This window comes from Ovis aries, chromosome 20 (genome assembly GCF_016772045.2).
Source record: "Ovis aries strain OAR_USU_Benz2616 breed Rambouillet chromosome 20, ARS-UI_Ramb_v3.0, whole genome shotgun sequence".
Lineage (NCBI taxonomy): Eukaryota > Metazoa > Chordata > Mammalia > Artiodactyla > Bovidae > Ovis > Ovis aries.
The window spans coordinates 20093286-20110021 of record NC_056073.1 but is presented as its reverse complement, the minus strand read 5'-3'; the positions used below and the strand labels follow the sequence as shown (position 1 = coordinate 20110021).

The window sequence follows — 16736 nt, the reverse complement described above, 5'->3', positions numbered from 1 at the left end:
GGAGATCTCATGGACAGAGGGGTCTGATAGGCTACTGTCCATGGGGTCACAAAAGAGTCGAACACGACTGAAGCAACAAAACAGCAACAGCAAATTGTATGTCACTTTAGAGAGAGGAGAGACTTTCCGTCAACTAATCCAGCAGCTGTCTCTCTGCCAGTGTTTCTCTAAATTTAGGCACAGCTTCTGATTCTACTGGCCTGGACCTGGAGACCAGACACCAGTACTTTCGCAAACTGAGAGGCACTATGGTAAAAGAATCATTTTATATCTCAGTGATTATGAAGCTTTCTTGTGCCTCAGAATCACCCCCTGAACATTTTTAAAGCACCGATATCTGCGTCTACTCCCAGAGTTTTAGATTCTGCAGGTCTGGAGTGGGCTCAAAAATTTGCATTTTTAGGAAGTTCCCTGGCAGTCCAGTGGTTGGGACTCTGCACAAAAAAGCGTTTGCATTTCAAGCAAGTACCTAGGGAGTGTTAAAGCTGCCAATCTTCAGCACTTTACAGAGGAGAATCTCGGGGTGTGAAGCCAGGAACTTAGGCAACAGTACTTAGGTGATTCTTAAGCTGCTGATTTGAAAATTCCTGGGAGGAGGAATCACTTCAATCTCTTGTCTTCTTTGCTCTAATGCTTCTTTAACTTTTAAATATTGCCATAGTGTAAGAAAATCAAAGCCAAATATTCCTGATATTCTGGGTCATTTTGCCCTATGCTGCTGTGTTGTGCTCAGCTGTGCCTGACTCTGCGACTCCATGGACCGTAGGCCACCAGGCTCCTCTGTCCATTGGATTCTCCAGGCAAGAATACTGGAGTGGGTTGCTGTTCCCTTCTTCAGGAGATCTTTCCTCTCCAGGGATCAAACCTGTGTCTCCTGCATTGCAGGCAGATTCTTTACTACTGAGCCATCTAAGAAGCCCTCGTTTATGCTCTGTAAGTGGTCAAAATATGGTGACTTGGAGGGTTCTTCGGAATTTTAAAAATCCAAAATTTGAAACGTTTGTTTGCCAAGCAGGAAGTTTGTTTGCAAAGCAGGAAGTCACTTGCTGCGCAGAGCAAACACTCAGGTGGAGGGCATGCCCGCTCCGAGGCTTTAGATGTGCGACTTTTGAGCAAGTTTCTCTCCATTTTTAGAACAGCTTGAATCTGAGTCTCCATGGAAAGGGCTGTGAATGTAGATATGTGAGATGGGTGTCTTTGTGTGTGGTCAACCAGCTAAGGCAGGAAGAGGCTGGGAAACCCAAAGGCAATGAGAACAAGAAAAATGAGGGCTTCCCTGGTGACTCAGATGGTAAACAATCTGCCTGCTATTAAGACTCAGGAGACTCGGGCTTGATCCCTGGGTCAGGAAGATCCCCCGGAGAAGGGAATGGCAACCTACTCCAGTATTCTTGTCTGGAGAATTCCATGGACAGAAGAGCCTGGCAGGCTATGGTCTATGGAGTCACAAAGAGTCGGACATGACTGAGCAACTAACACTTTACTTTTAAAAACCAAACCCTACCCAAACTACCTTTTTTAAATGTCATGGCCACAAACTAAATTTCTCACACCAAAGATTTGAATAAAAATATTCGTGGCCAAAATAGCTAGTGGCCAAATTAAAAATCTTTAATACCAGTGAGTAATGAATCAAAATGAGGCTCCCAGGAACAGAAATAATTACAAATCATAAAAAAGCAAGTTGCGGTGAGGGTTTTATTACCAATCTGGTGTCTTACATTCCTCTCTCTGGAGTATTGAAATGCAAACACTTTTCTCAATATCTGGAAGCATCTGGAAATCTTCATTCGTCCAAAGAGGATTCAGCTCCATTAACTATCTCTATTTCATAAAGAACAAATGGACTAACTGTATGCTTTAAGGTTTTCCAATACTGCAATTTTCCAATTTTTGACCTTTGTTTACTAGGAAAATGAATTAATGGAGTTCCCTCATTCCTTGGGGGCTTCCCTTGTAGCTCAGCTGGTAAAGAATCTGCCTGCAATGCAGGAGACCCTGGTTTGATTCCTGAGTCCAGAAGATCCCCTGGAGAAGGGACAGGCTACCCACTCCAGTATTTTTGGGCTTCTTTGGTGGCTCAGATGGTAAAGAATCCACCTGCAATGCGTGAGACCTGGGTTTGGCCCCTGGGTTAGGAAGATCCTCTGGAGGGGGGCATGGCAACCCACTCCAGTATTCTTGCATGGAGAATCCCCATGGATAGAGGAGCATGGCGGGCTACAGTCCATGGGGTCACAAAGAGTTAGACACGATGGAGCTACTAAGCACAGCACCCATTTCTTATCCTCACAATATATTCAACCTCTGATGTAAGTTACTTATGAATTTTAAAACAATGAGTTCAAAGGGAAGCTACTAAAAATAACTGAAGTGAACTATGATTGTATGAAAAGGAAATCAACAGAAAACTACTTTCATTGAGTCCGAGAAACAATAAACTTTTATTGACTCGCTCTTTCCCCTCCATTTGTTTAATTTGCACATACGGATTTTAGTGGAAACCTCCAGGTACACCAGTTTGGTTGCCTAGTTACTTTGTGCCTCTGCGAGCTCACAGGCAGTGGGGTGCCTTCACATTTCCTGATGTTCTCCCCCAACACTTTTGAACCCACCTAGGTTCCAGTCCCAGCTCAGCCCTCAGTTCAGTCAGTTCAGTTCAGTTCAGTTGCTCAGTCATGTCCGACTCTTTGTGACCCCATGTGCTGCAGCACACCAGGCCTCCCTGTCCATCACCAACTCCCAGAGTTTACTCAAACTCATGTCCACTGGTGATGCCATCCAATCATCTCATTCTCTGTCATCCCCTTCTCCTCCTGGTTTCAATCTTTCCCAGCATTAGGGTCTTTACAAATTAGTTAATTCTTCACATCAGGAAGCCAAAGTATTGGAGTTTCAGCCTCAGCATCAGTCCTCCCAATGAATATTCAGGACTGATTTCCTTTAGGATGGACTGGTGGGATCTCCTTGCTGTTCAAGAGACTCTCGAGAGTCTTCTCCAACACCATGGTTCAAAAGCATCAATTCTTCAGTGCTCAGCTTTATAGTCTAACTCACATCCATACATGACTACTGGAAAAACCATAGCTTTGACTGGATGGACCTTTGTTGGCAAAGTAATGTCTCTGCTTTTTAATATGCTGTCTAGGTTGGTCATAAGTTTTCTTCCAAGAATAAGCATCTTTTAATTTAATTCAGCCCTGCTTGTGTTCAATCCAGATGCCTTGAGCTTGGCCATATAGCTGACTCTGTTTACTCATGATTCCTACCCATAGGAAAGAATCACTAGTTAAATGAGGAAACAGTCTCTTTTGCTTTGATGATGTCTGAAAAAAAAAAAAAAAGGTGAATCACAGGGGGGAAGATAAGGGCCCCTGCGAAGACCTTTGTGGTGGAACATGGTAGGTGGTCTCTAGGACGGCACTTCTCAGAGTGTAATTTGCACAAGAGTCACCTAGAGAATTTGTTAATGATTCTGGAGATCACCACCCTGAGATTCTGGTGAGAAGGCTTGAGAGTCCCCATCACTGAACCTCATGAGCTTATTAAGCATTCTCCCCATGAGGATCAGCCAGTCCAGGTGCTGATCAGTACCCACCAGGAGGTTCCCTCTTATGGTATGAAGAGCAGTGGGCCCCAAGGTCTCACCACTGGCTTTGAGGTGAAGGAGAGGAGAAAGCTTTCCTCGACCTCTTAGAGTCACTGGCTCTGTCTGAAACTTGGACTGACAAAGGCAGGTGAACAGGAGGAAAGTATACACATTTATTTAATATGTTTCCCATGACGATGACTCCTTTATGAAGAAATGAAGACCTAAAGAGACAGTTAAACCTGAGTGCTTCTTCTGTGGTAGGGCTGGTGAAGAGTGGCGAGTGGAGGAAGGCTAAGGAAGGACAGAGTGGGAGGAAGTGTAGGGAACTGGCGAAAGCTTAGCAAGCTTAGCAAGTCCTCTTTGCTCAGATTCTTCTCCTCATCCCTGGGGCAGAGAGAGGGCACCTCTCGCATGAAGGTCCTATGATCTGCTTCAGAGTGGAAGGGCAAGGGAAGATCAGGGAGACTTTCCTGCTTCTGCCGTTTTCCCAAACTCTCACACTCCAAATCCCAAGATGCCATATTTGGGGGGACAGTGTCCTGAATTCCATCAGAGAGCAACCCACCTCCCGTGGCCTCATCCCACCACTTCCCTTTTTGATGGCAGCCTCCAAAGTGGCTCATTATCACTGGCCACCTAGATGCCTGATAGAACAGAAGTTACAAAAATATACAAGCACCAGTCAACAGGTGGTAGGGTCTAAGACCAGCAGAAAGCAGGGCAAGAGAGGAAGATGCTTTGAAGACATTCTGAGTATTGTCTTTCTAGTAAGAAGTTTCAAAAACAAGCATTGGAATTAGTTCTGCAGGGAAAGAGGTGCCTGGGTTTCCCAAACACACAAAATTTAATTATAAATCATGTTGACTCACAAACTACATGACGTAGAAAACATGTCTGGTTGTTGGTAATGGAGGATCACCTTGGAACTAGGATGGTAACTGGAGGAGTGCATTTCACTTGGGAAGTTGGGATACACATTTGAAGGGTGGAGGGTGATAGGTTGACCTGCTTTGATTAATACAGATAAGAAAAATTGAGGATCCAGTGGAAAACCCAATAATAAGAGATTTGAACCAGTGAGGCTGGGGAGGGATGGCACAAGGGTTGGAAAGGGGATTTTGGGAAACATGTTAGAAAGAGTAGTGTGATGCCACCTCATCAACACACATGGACACACACACACTCTTTATTACTTTTATGTTTCTACATAGCATGTTTGCCCATCTGATAAATAACTTATGTGTTTGTTTATTGTCAATATTACTGTATCTGTCAAGGCCACACCAGGAAAGAAACCACACTCTCACAGGTTCATTGGAAAGGTGTAGGCTTTTAGTCAACAGGAGATTTGCAGCACCAGGAAGCCCTTGATCACCTCCTGTAGGGCAGGAAAGGGTCAGAGGTTGGGGTGGGGTGTCAGAGAAGCCTGGCAAGACCTGTGGCTGTGGAAGAGGGGGTTCCCCAGAATCTGTGGCTGAGGATGGAGCAATGCAGCCACTGCCAAACTGTAGCCCAGCGAGGAGGGGGGCAGCAGATCCCCAGTGCCGCTTTCCTCCCATCCTACCATCTCCTGCTGGGATCTCCTGCTCTCCCAGATGACAAGGTGCTACAGGGTGCGGAGTGGATCCCTCGGTGCACAAAGCCAGGCAGAAAAGAGGGGGGATGGACCGGAAGTCCAGCCAGCATGCTCTTTCAGCTGGAATGAAGCTCCTTGGGGACAGTTGTGTTCATTACCTCTTATCTCTAGGGTCTCCATTAGTGTCTGGTGTGCAGGTTTTTAACAACATCTGGTGAAGGAATGAATGATGCATGGCTTGGAAGAAGAGGCCTGGCATCTGATTATACACATATTATACTAGTAAGTTATCCAGAAGCCCACTTGGCCCACTTCTAAGTCTTGCTCTGTGAGCAGACACGTGACTCACAGTACCCCATGGGTCCCCATGCTGTACATCCAGCAGCACAACCACAGGTTCACGCTCCAGTGTCCACAGATGCTAGGAGCACAGGAGGGGCTCACCCCCCAGCTAACTGCCCCCAGACAGGACAGAAAGGCTTTTAGACATGGGCTGCTCTGGTTATTCCATTCTCATGGAGTCAGAGGCTCTGAGACCAAGCATTCCAGACTGGCAGTAAAATGGGGATGAAAATCATTCATCCCTCCCAGAAACATGAAGCTTGGCTGGGCGCTGACCCACCGTCTGGCATGGTGTAAAACACTTAGCAGTAGCTGTAAGGATTGTTTCACATCTCTGCTCCTGAGAGAGGCATGGGGCCTGCGGCAGAGGCTCTGTTTTCCGTGCTGGATCCTTGATCAGGCAGAGGGTCAGGGAGAAGAACAGGACAGCTCGTCCCAGAGGAGGCTCCGCCCCATCCCCATGCAGGGCTTCCTGCTTCCTTCCTTCAGAGTTAAGTGGAGCGAAACTGGTTTCCCTTCTGACTTCCGGGTCAGTGCCACAGGCACACTTTTTTTTCTCCAGGTGGCCTGGGGATGCTTAGAAGAGTACTGAGAAAGAGACTGTGCCATTCTTCCTTCCTCAGGGTCAGGGAGATGTTTCCAGATGGAGACTAGACGAGAAGCAGGTAAGGGACTCCTGGAAGATGAGCTTCCCTTGGAGAAGATGGGCATTACCTTAGAGTCTGGGGATTCAAGTGGACTTCCTTTGCCAGAGGGTCTCCTCCACTTCTGTTTGCTGGTGCCAAATCCTTCCTCCAGCCCTTTGGGTGTGTATTTCTAATAGCACCACTCCAAGCTAAAACAGAAGAGGCTAATAAAGACAGGATAGGTGACCCTCTAATACCAGTCTCCTGTAGTTGTGAGACAAGTTTACAAGACACTCTGGAATCCAGCGCACAAAGGTGGGTGGTGGGGAGAGGTTCCTCTGGGTTGCAGGCAATAAGGTGGTACATGTCTGGGGAGAATTTAAGATCAATAATGAAACAAACTAAAAGTCTTTAAAAAACAAAAATGATCACTGTGAAGTGGCAATTCCAAACAATGTCTGACAAAATGCTCTTCCTAAAAAAATGGTTTGTTGGTTTAAGTTCTATATAATTACTATTATCACAGGCAAGTTTCCGTAATAGAATCTAAGCTCCTAGTTACCATATTTGTATTACTTATCTTTTGATGAAGGTTGTGTTCTGCATAGAAGTTAATTCAGAAAACTCTGTCATATACTGGCTCCTGGCACACAGGGACTTTGCTAAATATGCTGGTTCCAAGAATAAGTTCCTGATGGTTTGGAACTGTCTGAGGTTGCTCCAAGTGTGTCTGTGTGTGTGTTAGTCACTCAGTGATGTCCGACTCCTTGCTACCCCGTGGATGGTAGACCACCAGGCTCCCCTGTCCATGGGGATTTCCCAGGCAAGAATACGGGAGTGGGTTGCCATTTCCTTCTCCAGAGGACCTTTGCATCTCCTGCATTGCAGGCAGATTCTTTATCATCTGAGCCACCAGGGAAGCCCCCCGGCACGTGTCTCTATCCCCTTGCATTTGTACAGTACGCTGCCCTGTATACTGCTATGCACGGTCTGCCCCCACATTTGAACAGCAGGCTAGACATAAGCCAAATTAGCATGGTAATTGTATACACAAAGAAACTGGACAACAGTTGCTTCAATTCTGTCATTTTGTGGGACTTCACAGAATTTTTACTTGTGTTTAAAATTTAAAACAGCGAAGGAGAGTACTACTTGTACCGTGTCCTCATTTTGTTTGACAAATACAGGTGTTAGCTCACACCAAAATGTTTTACTGAGAATTAATGTTTCCGTGAATGTTTTTTTCTTTTTTAGTTGTTCTAAATCTAAAGGATTAACCAAGAAAAGAAGGGTTATTACTGAAAATAATGTTCTCATATAAAAGAGGGGAAAGTTAGTAAAAGATCTGGTCCAGATGTCAAATATACTAGAGGCTTCCATGGTCCAGAATTATGAGTGCTGGTTGCTGCCTTATTCAATCTGAATTTACAGTGCAGAGGAGTGTGTGTATGTGTGTGATAAAGGTGTACATATGCAGGTCTGTACCTGTGTGTATGTGTGCATTCAGGGGCTTAGAGAATACACACATGTATTTTCTTTGTCATTACATAATTCTTGGGAAAGTTTATGATGTCAATCATAAAAGGATACTTAAATATTGCTCTTAGTACACATAAATATCCCTAGACAGGCATTTGATGTATAAGGTGATCCTGGCACTTAGGAAGGGACAATATGGGAGAATTACTGATGGAGGTCACTGACCCAAGGGCCGGAGGTCACTGATAAGAGTTCCCTTACTTAGTGAGGGTCTGTGCGCTTAGTCACTCAGTCATGTCCAACTCTTTGCAATCCCATGGACTGGTATGTAGCCTGCCAGGCTTCTCTGTCCATGGGGATTCTTCAGACAAGAATACTGGAGTGGGTAGCCTATCCCATTTCCTGGCCAACTCTTTGCAACCCCATGGACTATATGTAGCCTGCCAGGCTTCTCTGTCCATGGGGATTCTCCAGGCAAGAATACTGGAGTGGGTAGCCTAACCCATCTCCTGGGGATCTTCCTGACTCAGGAATCAAACCAGGGTCTCCTGCATTGCAGACAGAACAGCTGAGCTACCAGGGAAGCGCTTAGTGAGGGTCTAGAAGGTTCAAATAAAGAAGTTATGTATGTGAACATCCCACTGGATAAAGCACAAAGACCAGATCCTTCTGGCCATAAATAAGACGGAAAAGGGAGCAACACTTGAGGAATTCAAGAAAACACTAAAAATATATGTGGTTTTCCCCCAGTTAATGTTCCAGGTCAGACAAGGCAAACGGAAGGGGTGGGTCCTGGAGTAATCATATTGTTAAAAGGTAGCTGTGTTTTGTGTACTATGCATCAACTCTAAAAATAGTTCAGTGGTCCCAAGAGGCTGGCTTTGAATTATGGAGGGTGATGTAGTTAGGAAAGGTCCTGAACTTGGAAACTTGGACTCATTGTTCTGGCCTAGGTTGTGGAGTCGGAGGTGGCTGGGCAACCTCCATGCAGTGCAGCAACCCCTTGCTCCATGCTGGGTCGTGGCCTAGGGGCATAGCAGCCACTGTGAACACCTTTCCCTTCATCTCTTAACTCCATCTGTCCCTGAAACACTCAGTACAGGCTAGAACCCAGGACAACTAAACTTTGGGTTTGCCAACCTGATCACCAAGCACACTGGCAGGTCAGACAGACTCTCGGTCAGACAGACTCTCAGAGTTTGCCATCATGGCATGAAATGGAACAGAGGAGTTTCCAAAGAGATGGCTGATGCATAACTTAGATTTCAGGAGACGAGAATTCCCTCAGCCTCTGGGTAAGGCACTCGAAAAACGAATGCTTTTCCCAATATTAAAACAGATAAGTTGCTTTGAACAGGAGCTAGTTTATTGAGCAATATGCGTAATATCTGGTATGTGCCCTTCCATTTTCTTCAAAAGCGATTCACTTCCGGTAAAATAACAAGTGGTGTTCGCGGTCTAATGATGGACTAATCGCGCTAATGATGGACTAGCTTGTTCCCCTAAGGCTCAGTCATGAGCCATCTGCACTCCACATCTCTGGGCTTTTAAAAGCACATTCTTCCTGCTCCCCAAGGAGCTGAACTTCAGAAATGTTGATGGATTACCATTTGTGCTTCATTTTCCATCTTCATCACTCTTCCCCCCATTTTATGCTTCTCCCCCTGGAGCTTATTTTAGGCCCCTTCTTGGAGCTGGATTTGAGAGCCATTGTTGTTCACAGACACAGGCATCAGCCCAACCTTTTCCGATTTCTTTCAGAAACAAATGCTGTCATTGTGCCTGACATAATATGTATTCTTGAAAGAGCATTTTAAAAAGAATATATCATGGCTCCGAAGAACTGAGGGAAATGGAGGTGGAGAGACCCGACTGTTAGATGTGAAGCAGCCTTGGAGCAGGGATTCAGATGGAAGACAAGAGGTGTCCCTCGGGGGCAGCCAGTTTACCATAGGGATGGCCTTCGTTGGTTGACCAGAAGGTGATGCTGACCAAGTAATGTTACCCTTGTATTATAGGTCTTGGGAAATTTATTGAGTGTCTCCTATGTACTGAGGATTTCTAACTCTACCTTAAAAGTTGTTTTCTCTCTTTGGCTAAGATGGTGGAGTATCCCCTGACCACCACCAACTGCCTCCCTGCTCCCCGCCCATCCCAGTCCGCGTAGGGGGTTTCTGCAGGCTTATAAATGAGTGGGGGATCTTGGTGGGCATGGTGTGTAAGCAGTCAAAACCACTCCGTGTCTACGCTCTTGAAAATACTGGATTCTCCTGACAGTGTATAATCCTAGTCCTTGGAAAGGGATGAACCCATAAAATAAAATCTCCCCTTGATTCATTTAACGATCAGTAAAATATTCATTGAATACATACCATCTTCCTTGTCACAGTTACTTATTATTTTGGTAGATATTTTCTTTTATAAGCTTACCTTCAAATTAGTCATTTTTAACTAATAATTTTTTTAAAAAACTAATAGCTAAAAAGTAGATTTTAAAGGATCAGTTCTCAAGAATTCAATTTTTTTTTCTTAAATACATTAAGTTTCATGGACACCACTTGAATGAAATTCAGGGGTGGTGTCCACAAAATTGAAAGGGAAAAAAGTCTTTATTTTTTATTAACACCTAATTGCTATATAGGATTTCCTTTAATTAGGAAGCTAAGTGACAAGCCACAACCACATTAACAGTACATATGACTTTGTCACCAAGAAATGTCATTACTATGTTGCAGACCCTCAAAAATCTAGTTTATTCCCATCTCTTCATAAAGTGTGTGATAGTTATTAAACCTGTCTCATCAAAACTTTTCATTGAATAGATTAAGAAAGAAGCAAATATGTTACTGAATCACATTATTTTAATATTTTGACAACCATATTTCAGTATTATTATTTTGCCTTGTAATACTATTTATGTGTTTTATGCATTTAAAAGCATTATTCTGAGAAAGAATCATAAACTTCACCAGATAGCCAAGAGGGTCTGGGGCACAAATTCTGATTTCAAATCTTATTTTAATAGTCCTTTCAGCTAGGGCCAGGGAGATACAAGCTCTTTTAGTCTATGATGAGAGATATTTTTTTCTTAAGTTTTTTTTTTTTTTTTTGACATGGACCATTTAAAAAGTAGTTAGTGATCTTGTTACAATATTGCTTCTGTTTCATATTTTGGTTTTTTTGCCATGAGGCATGTGGGACCTAAGCTCCCTGACCAAGGATCGAACCTGCACCCCTTGCATTGGAAGGGCAAGTCTTAACCACTGGACCACCTAAGAAATATCTTTATTTTGCCCTCACCAGTGAAGGTTTTTTCAAGTGTAGAGCCAAGTGAGGCTACCCTGTAAGAAAATATAGGTGGAAAAGAATGCTGGGACCAGGGGCCAGGCTAAATTTAGAGGGTAAATAGAGGAAGAAAGGCCACCAAGGGGATGGAGAGGAAGGAGGAGAGACCCTTGGGTAGGAGGAAGATCTGAAGACTGGATGCCACAGAAGCCTGAACAAAATGGGGTTTCAAGGAGGAGGGAACGGCCAACTCTGCGACATGCTGGGTCAAGGACAATAAAACAGCAAATGCACCAGTGACCGTGAAGACGTGGAAATGAGGGTGACTGTCGTGGGGGCCACTAGCGCAGCGCCAGGGAAGGAAGGTGGACTGGACCGACGCAGAGGTCAGAGAAGAGACACGAGGAAGTGGAGAGAAGCGTCGGTGTTTTCAACTCTTCGGTCAAGAGTTGCTGTGAAAGGAGCAGAAAGATATTGCAGTCAGTGAGGAAGGATATCAAAGCAAGGCTTTTCAAGAGAGATTCTGGAGCATGCTTGTGTGCTGCTGGGACTGATCAGTGCTGAGCATGAAAGAGGAAATGGGCCTCAGAGCCAAGAGAAGAAAGAGGCAGGGAAGAGCAGGGCTGAGTTGTCCTCTTACACCAGACAGAGGGATGATTTTAATGAATAAGCTGTTTGTCAGCCGTCAGGCACAGTTAAGAACTGCTCTCTGAAATATTCCCCTCTTTCCATGGTTTTCCACTTCTCTCTAACCCCACTACCCTCTTTAAATTTTTTTTTTTAATTTTTTTTTTTGAACAAGAGATTTTTTATTAGGAAAATTTGGGAAATTACCTGACATCTAATGGTTTTTCTTTTTCTTTTTTTTTTTTTTAATTTTAAAATCTTTAATTCTTACATGCGTTCCCAAACATGAACCCCCTCCCACCTCCCTCCCCATAACATCTCTCTGGGTCATCCCCATGCACCAGCCCCAAGCATGCTGTATCCTGCGTCAGACATAGACTGGCGATTCAATTCTTACATGATAGTATACATGTTAGAATGCCATTCTCCCAAATCATCCCACCCTCTCCCTCTCCCTCTGAGTCCAAATTTTTTTTTTTTTTATTAAGGTATAGTTGATTCACAGTGTTGGGCTTGTTTCAGGTATACCACAAAGGGAATCAGTTGTATGTATATCCACTCTTTTTAAGACTCTTTTTCCATGGAGTTATTATGGAGTATTGTGTAAAGTTCCCTGTGCTGTGCAGTAGGTTCCTATTAGTTATCTATTTAATATATAATAGTATGCATATGTCAATGCCGGTCTCCTAGTTCATCTGTCCTCCCTTGTCCCCCATTGCCCTCTTGCTATCTCTATGAATGAAAGTCGCTCAGTTGAGTCCAACTCTTGGTGACCCCATGGACTATACAGTCCAAGGAATTCTCCAGGCCAGAATACTGGAGTGGGTAACCTTTCCCTTCTCCAGGGGATCTTCCCAACCCAGGGATCAAACCTAGGTCTTCCGCATTGCAGGCAGATTCTTTACCAGCTGAGACACTAGGTCATTTCCATATTAGAGCCTCATTGATTACTTAAACTAATTCAAGCTTATATGCAGCTCATTGGAAATGGACAACATATCCACCTTTCAAAGGCATTTGAGTCAGAGCAGAGGTTGTTCTTTTGCTTAAAGCAATTTGTCTCTGAAAGTGTAAGTTTAGAAATTAGGGGCAGGAGGACATAGGTTTTTTCTGTTGCTTCTCAAATCCTCCCACAGAGGTGATAGTCTATACTGCTAATGTCACCTGGCACCCTATTTTTTCAGACCACCATGGTGCCCTTCACTACACTTCTGATCCAGCTATATCTTAATATGATAGCAAGAACCATTTAACATTCTTTCTTGAAAGAATATAAGCACTGAAAAAATTGGGATGATTCATTTACAGCTTCATTTCTGGTACTAGTTAAATTGTGGACCAATCATCATAAAGAAAAAAGATTAACACAAGGTTAACACTGCCTCTGTCTGCTCAGGAATCATCACTCTATTTTGGGCATTAGGCTTAGGGATCAATCCCTTACCTGTACCTGGAGAATTGTCACAATTTAGGTGAGACAAAAATGTATCTGAGTATCTGGAGAGGATCGGGGCAGGCTCCAGGGCACAATGTTAAGAGTCCCGCCTGGGAAGACGGAAGATCTCGATTCTAAATCTGTCTCTGACACTAAAGGGTTCTATGAACTTGGTGAAGCCTTTCAATTCCCTCTAACATGGTCCCTGGGAAGAATGATCACTAGGCCACCTTGGCTCTAAAATCCTTTGAGTCTGATTTTTCTCCTATCGGATGACTCTTCAGCTCATATTGTCTGGTGGTTTTGGCATCATGGCTCTTCACTTATCAGCTTGATAAATTTGGAGGTAGTTATTTCTCCAGTCAAAGGCAAAAACAGGGGAATCTCTGTTTTGGTGTCAGAGAAAGTGCTGAGGCCCTGAAAACAATAAAGAGCCCTGGTGTCTGCACCAGGGAGGCACCTTAGGGGAATGGAGACTTGCAGCCCCAAACTATGGTCTGCTAGATGTTAGCAGGTTCCCTCACTGCTGCTGGAGGTATGTGAAACCTGCTGACACAGGTTTCTGCACCCAGGACACACAATAGAAAAGCAGAAGTTATAAGAGGAGTGACCGCCCAGTGTTCATGAGCAAAGAAATCTGCACACTTGAGACCAAATGCAACTTCCTTCAAAATAGCTTCCTTCCCAGACCAAGACAAAAGGGCATACCCGTGTCCCCCAGTACTCAGCTTTTCTCCATGATACTCACATGGCAGGGGGAGGAGGAGTCAATGACAAGTGCGGTCAGTCTGTAAGTCTGACATCATCTGCATCATGACTGGAGCATGTGGGTGATATATGTCATGTCATGGGCATCAGTGAGCTCTTTTTGCTATGTGGTATGTCACCTCTAAGAGCTAAAGGTGGAATCCAAGGGCTAGACATGGTTCCAGGCCATTGCTGGTAAACCCTCCATAAGAAAAGGTCGCGAGACAAGGTCAACAAAATGCAAGAGAAGGCTGTTGATGGCACCTCTATGGAGCTGTCTCCTGAATCTGCCTCCATTTCCCCTCTATGCTGTCTCTACCTCTTTCAAGAAAAGGCAGGAAAGGTAGTCTTGGCAGTGATCCAAAACAGGGCTTTCCTTGGAGGGTACTTTGGATTTCTAGCCAAAGTTGGTGACATCACTGGAGACATAAGGTGGGTAGAATATGGCTGTCAACTGTATCCAACTGGTCCAAAAGATGGAAAGCTTTACAGAAAAGCTTCTACAGGAAAGCTGCTACAGCAAAATAAGTCTCTGAAAGATATGCACACCAAGAATGCGTAATAAATCTGCCCATTGGTGGAACGTGTCCAGTAACAGCAAGTGCAAATAAAACCTAAAAGGCCACAGCTGAACATAAATATGAACAGGTCCAATTAGCAGAGACTCTGCCAAGATATACACATGAAAGATAAGAATGAGCCCATTTGTATACTATAAAACTGCCCAATTATTTGTCGGTTCCTTCCTTGTGTAAGGACAGGTCAGTGCCAGAAGGGAATTTTCCTGGCCTCACTATAGTAAATACCAAAAGAGAGTGGACCCTGGGCCACATTGGGTCAAGAGGGTTACCAACATCTGGTTGTGAATTAAAAGGGGGAAAAAAAGCTACTCCATCCAAATGTGAAAGTATGTTTTGCAAGTGGAGGCTTCATGGACTTTTGTATACCCTTCTGCTGGGTATATACTAATATTGTGGCTTTCTTAACTTTGCTTGCATGTTAAACTTTCAAATACACTTCTTTAATGAACCAAATAGACATCTCTGCCCTCAGGGAGCTCGCACAGTAGTGGAGGATTGGAAGGTGGAGACAACCAGTAAAATATTAATAAATAAGTATATTGAGGGAGGAGCCTGGTAGGCTACAGTCCACAGGGTCACAAAGAGTCAGACACGACTGAGCGACTTCACTTTCACTGTCAAGTACATTAAAGTGTATTGGACGGCTTCCCAGGTGACGCTAGTGGTAAAGAACCCACCTGCCAGTGCAGAAGACATAAGAGCCCTGGGTTTGATCCCTGGATTGGGAAGATCCCCTGGAGGAGGGCATAGAAACCCACTCTAGTATTCTAGCCTGGAGAATCCCCATGGACAGAGGAGCCTGGTGGGATACAGTCCATGGGGTCAAGAAGAGGGGACATGACTGATGTGACTTGGCACACGTGCTCAGTGTATTAGAAGTGACATATGATGTGGAAAACATTCATCATGGAAGGGGGTTCGAAGGGCTGAAATGTGACATATGGTGGTCAGGGAAGCCCTCACTAAGGAAACAGTGTTTGGAGCAAGGTAGGAATGAGGTGAGGGGGTGAGACAGGAGGATATCTGAGCTAAGAGCATCCAAGCAGAGGGAACAGCCAGTGCCAAGACTCTGGGATGGAACATGGTGGCTCACAGGGAGGCCAGCACAGCTGGAGCAACATGGAAAGACGAGGAACTAAGTGAGGTATAGTCTGTTCCTTTCCAAGGCAAACCATTCAATATCATGGTAATCCAAGCCTATGCCCCAACCAGTAATGCTGAAGAAGCTGAAGTTGAACGGTTCTATGAAGACCTACAAGACCTTTTAGAACTAATACCCCCAAAATATGTCCTTTTCATTATAGAAGACTAGAATGCAAAAGTAGGAAGTCAAGAAACACCTGGAGTAACAGGCAAATTTGGCCTTGGAATATGGAATGAAGCAGGGCAAAGACTAATAGAGTTTTGCCAAGAGAACGCACTGGTCATAGCAAACACCCTTTTCTAACCACACAAGAGAAGACTCTACACATGGACATCACCAGATGGTCAACACTGAAATCAGATTGATTCTATTCTTTGCAGCCAAAGATGGAGAAGCTCTATACAGTCAGCAAAAACAAGACCAGGAGCTGACTGTGGTTCAGATCATGAAATTCTTATTGCCAAATTCAGACTTAAATTGAAGAAAGTAGGGAAAACCGCTAGACCATTTAGGTATGACCTAAATCAAATCCCTTATGATTATACAGTGGAAGTGAGAAATAGATTTAAGGGCCTAGATCAGAGTGTCTGAGGAACTATGGACGGAGGTTCATGACACTGTACAGGAGACAGGGATCAAGACCACCCCCATGGAAAAGAAATGCAAAAAAGCAAAATGGCTGCCTGAGGAGGCCTTACAAATAGCTAGCTGTGCAAAGAAGAGAAGCAAAAAGCAAAGGAAAGATAAAGGCATCTGAATGCAGAGTTCCAAAGAATAGCAAGGAGAGATAAGAAAACCTTCCTCAGTGATCAATGCAAAGAAATAGAGGAAAACAACAGAATAGAAAAGACTAGAGATCTCTTCAAGAAAATTAGAGATACCAAGGGAACATTTCATGCAAAGATGGGCTCGATAAAGGACAGAAATGGTATGGACCTAACAGAAGCAGAAGATATTAAGAAGAGGTGGCAAGAATACACAGAAGAACTGTACAAAAAAGATCTTCACTTCCAAGATAATCATGATGGTATGATCACTGACCTAGAGCCAGACACCCTGGAACGTGAAGTCAAGTGGGCCTTAGAAAGCATCACTACAAACAAAGGTAGTGGAGGTGATGGAATTCCAGTGGAGCTATTTCAAATCCTGAAAGATGATGCTGTGAAAGTGCTGCACTCAATATGTCAGCACATTGGAAAACTTAGTAGTGGCCACAGGACTGGGAAAGGTCAGTTTTCATTCCAATCCCAAAGAAAGGCAAGGCCAAAGAATGCTCAAACTACCACACAATTACATTCATCT

At 44.2% G+C, this 16736-nt stretch overlaps 1 protein-coding gene across 10 annotated transcripts in view; it reads left to right on the top strand.

Annotated features, from left to right (window-relative positions):
* The window catches only part of ADGRF5 (adhesion G protein-coupled receptor F5), a 113573-nt gene that overhangs the window by 13393 nt on the left and 83444 nt on the right, over window positions 1–16736 (top strand). For 4 of the 10 annotated variants that reach the window (XM_060403673.1, XM_060403667.1, XM_060403671.1 and 1 more), the window contains exon 1: window positions 6031–6175. The exons of the other annotated variants lie outside the window; for them this stretch is intronic. The gene's annotated coding sequence lies outside the window, so the exon portion shown is untranslated. Of the gene's footprint in view, window positions 1–6030; window positions 6176–16736 lie in introns of those variants that run through there. 10 annotated transcript variants of the gene reach the window in all.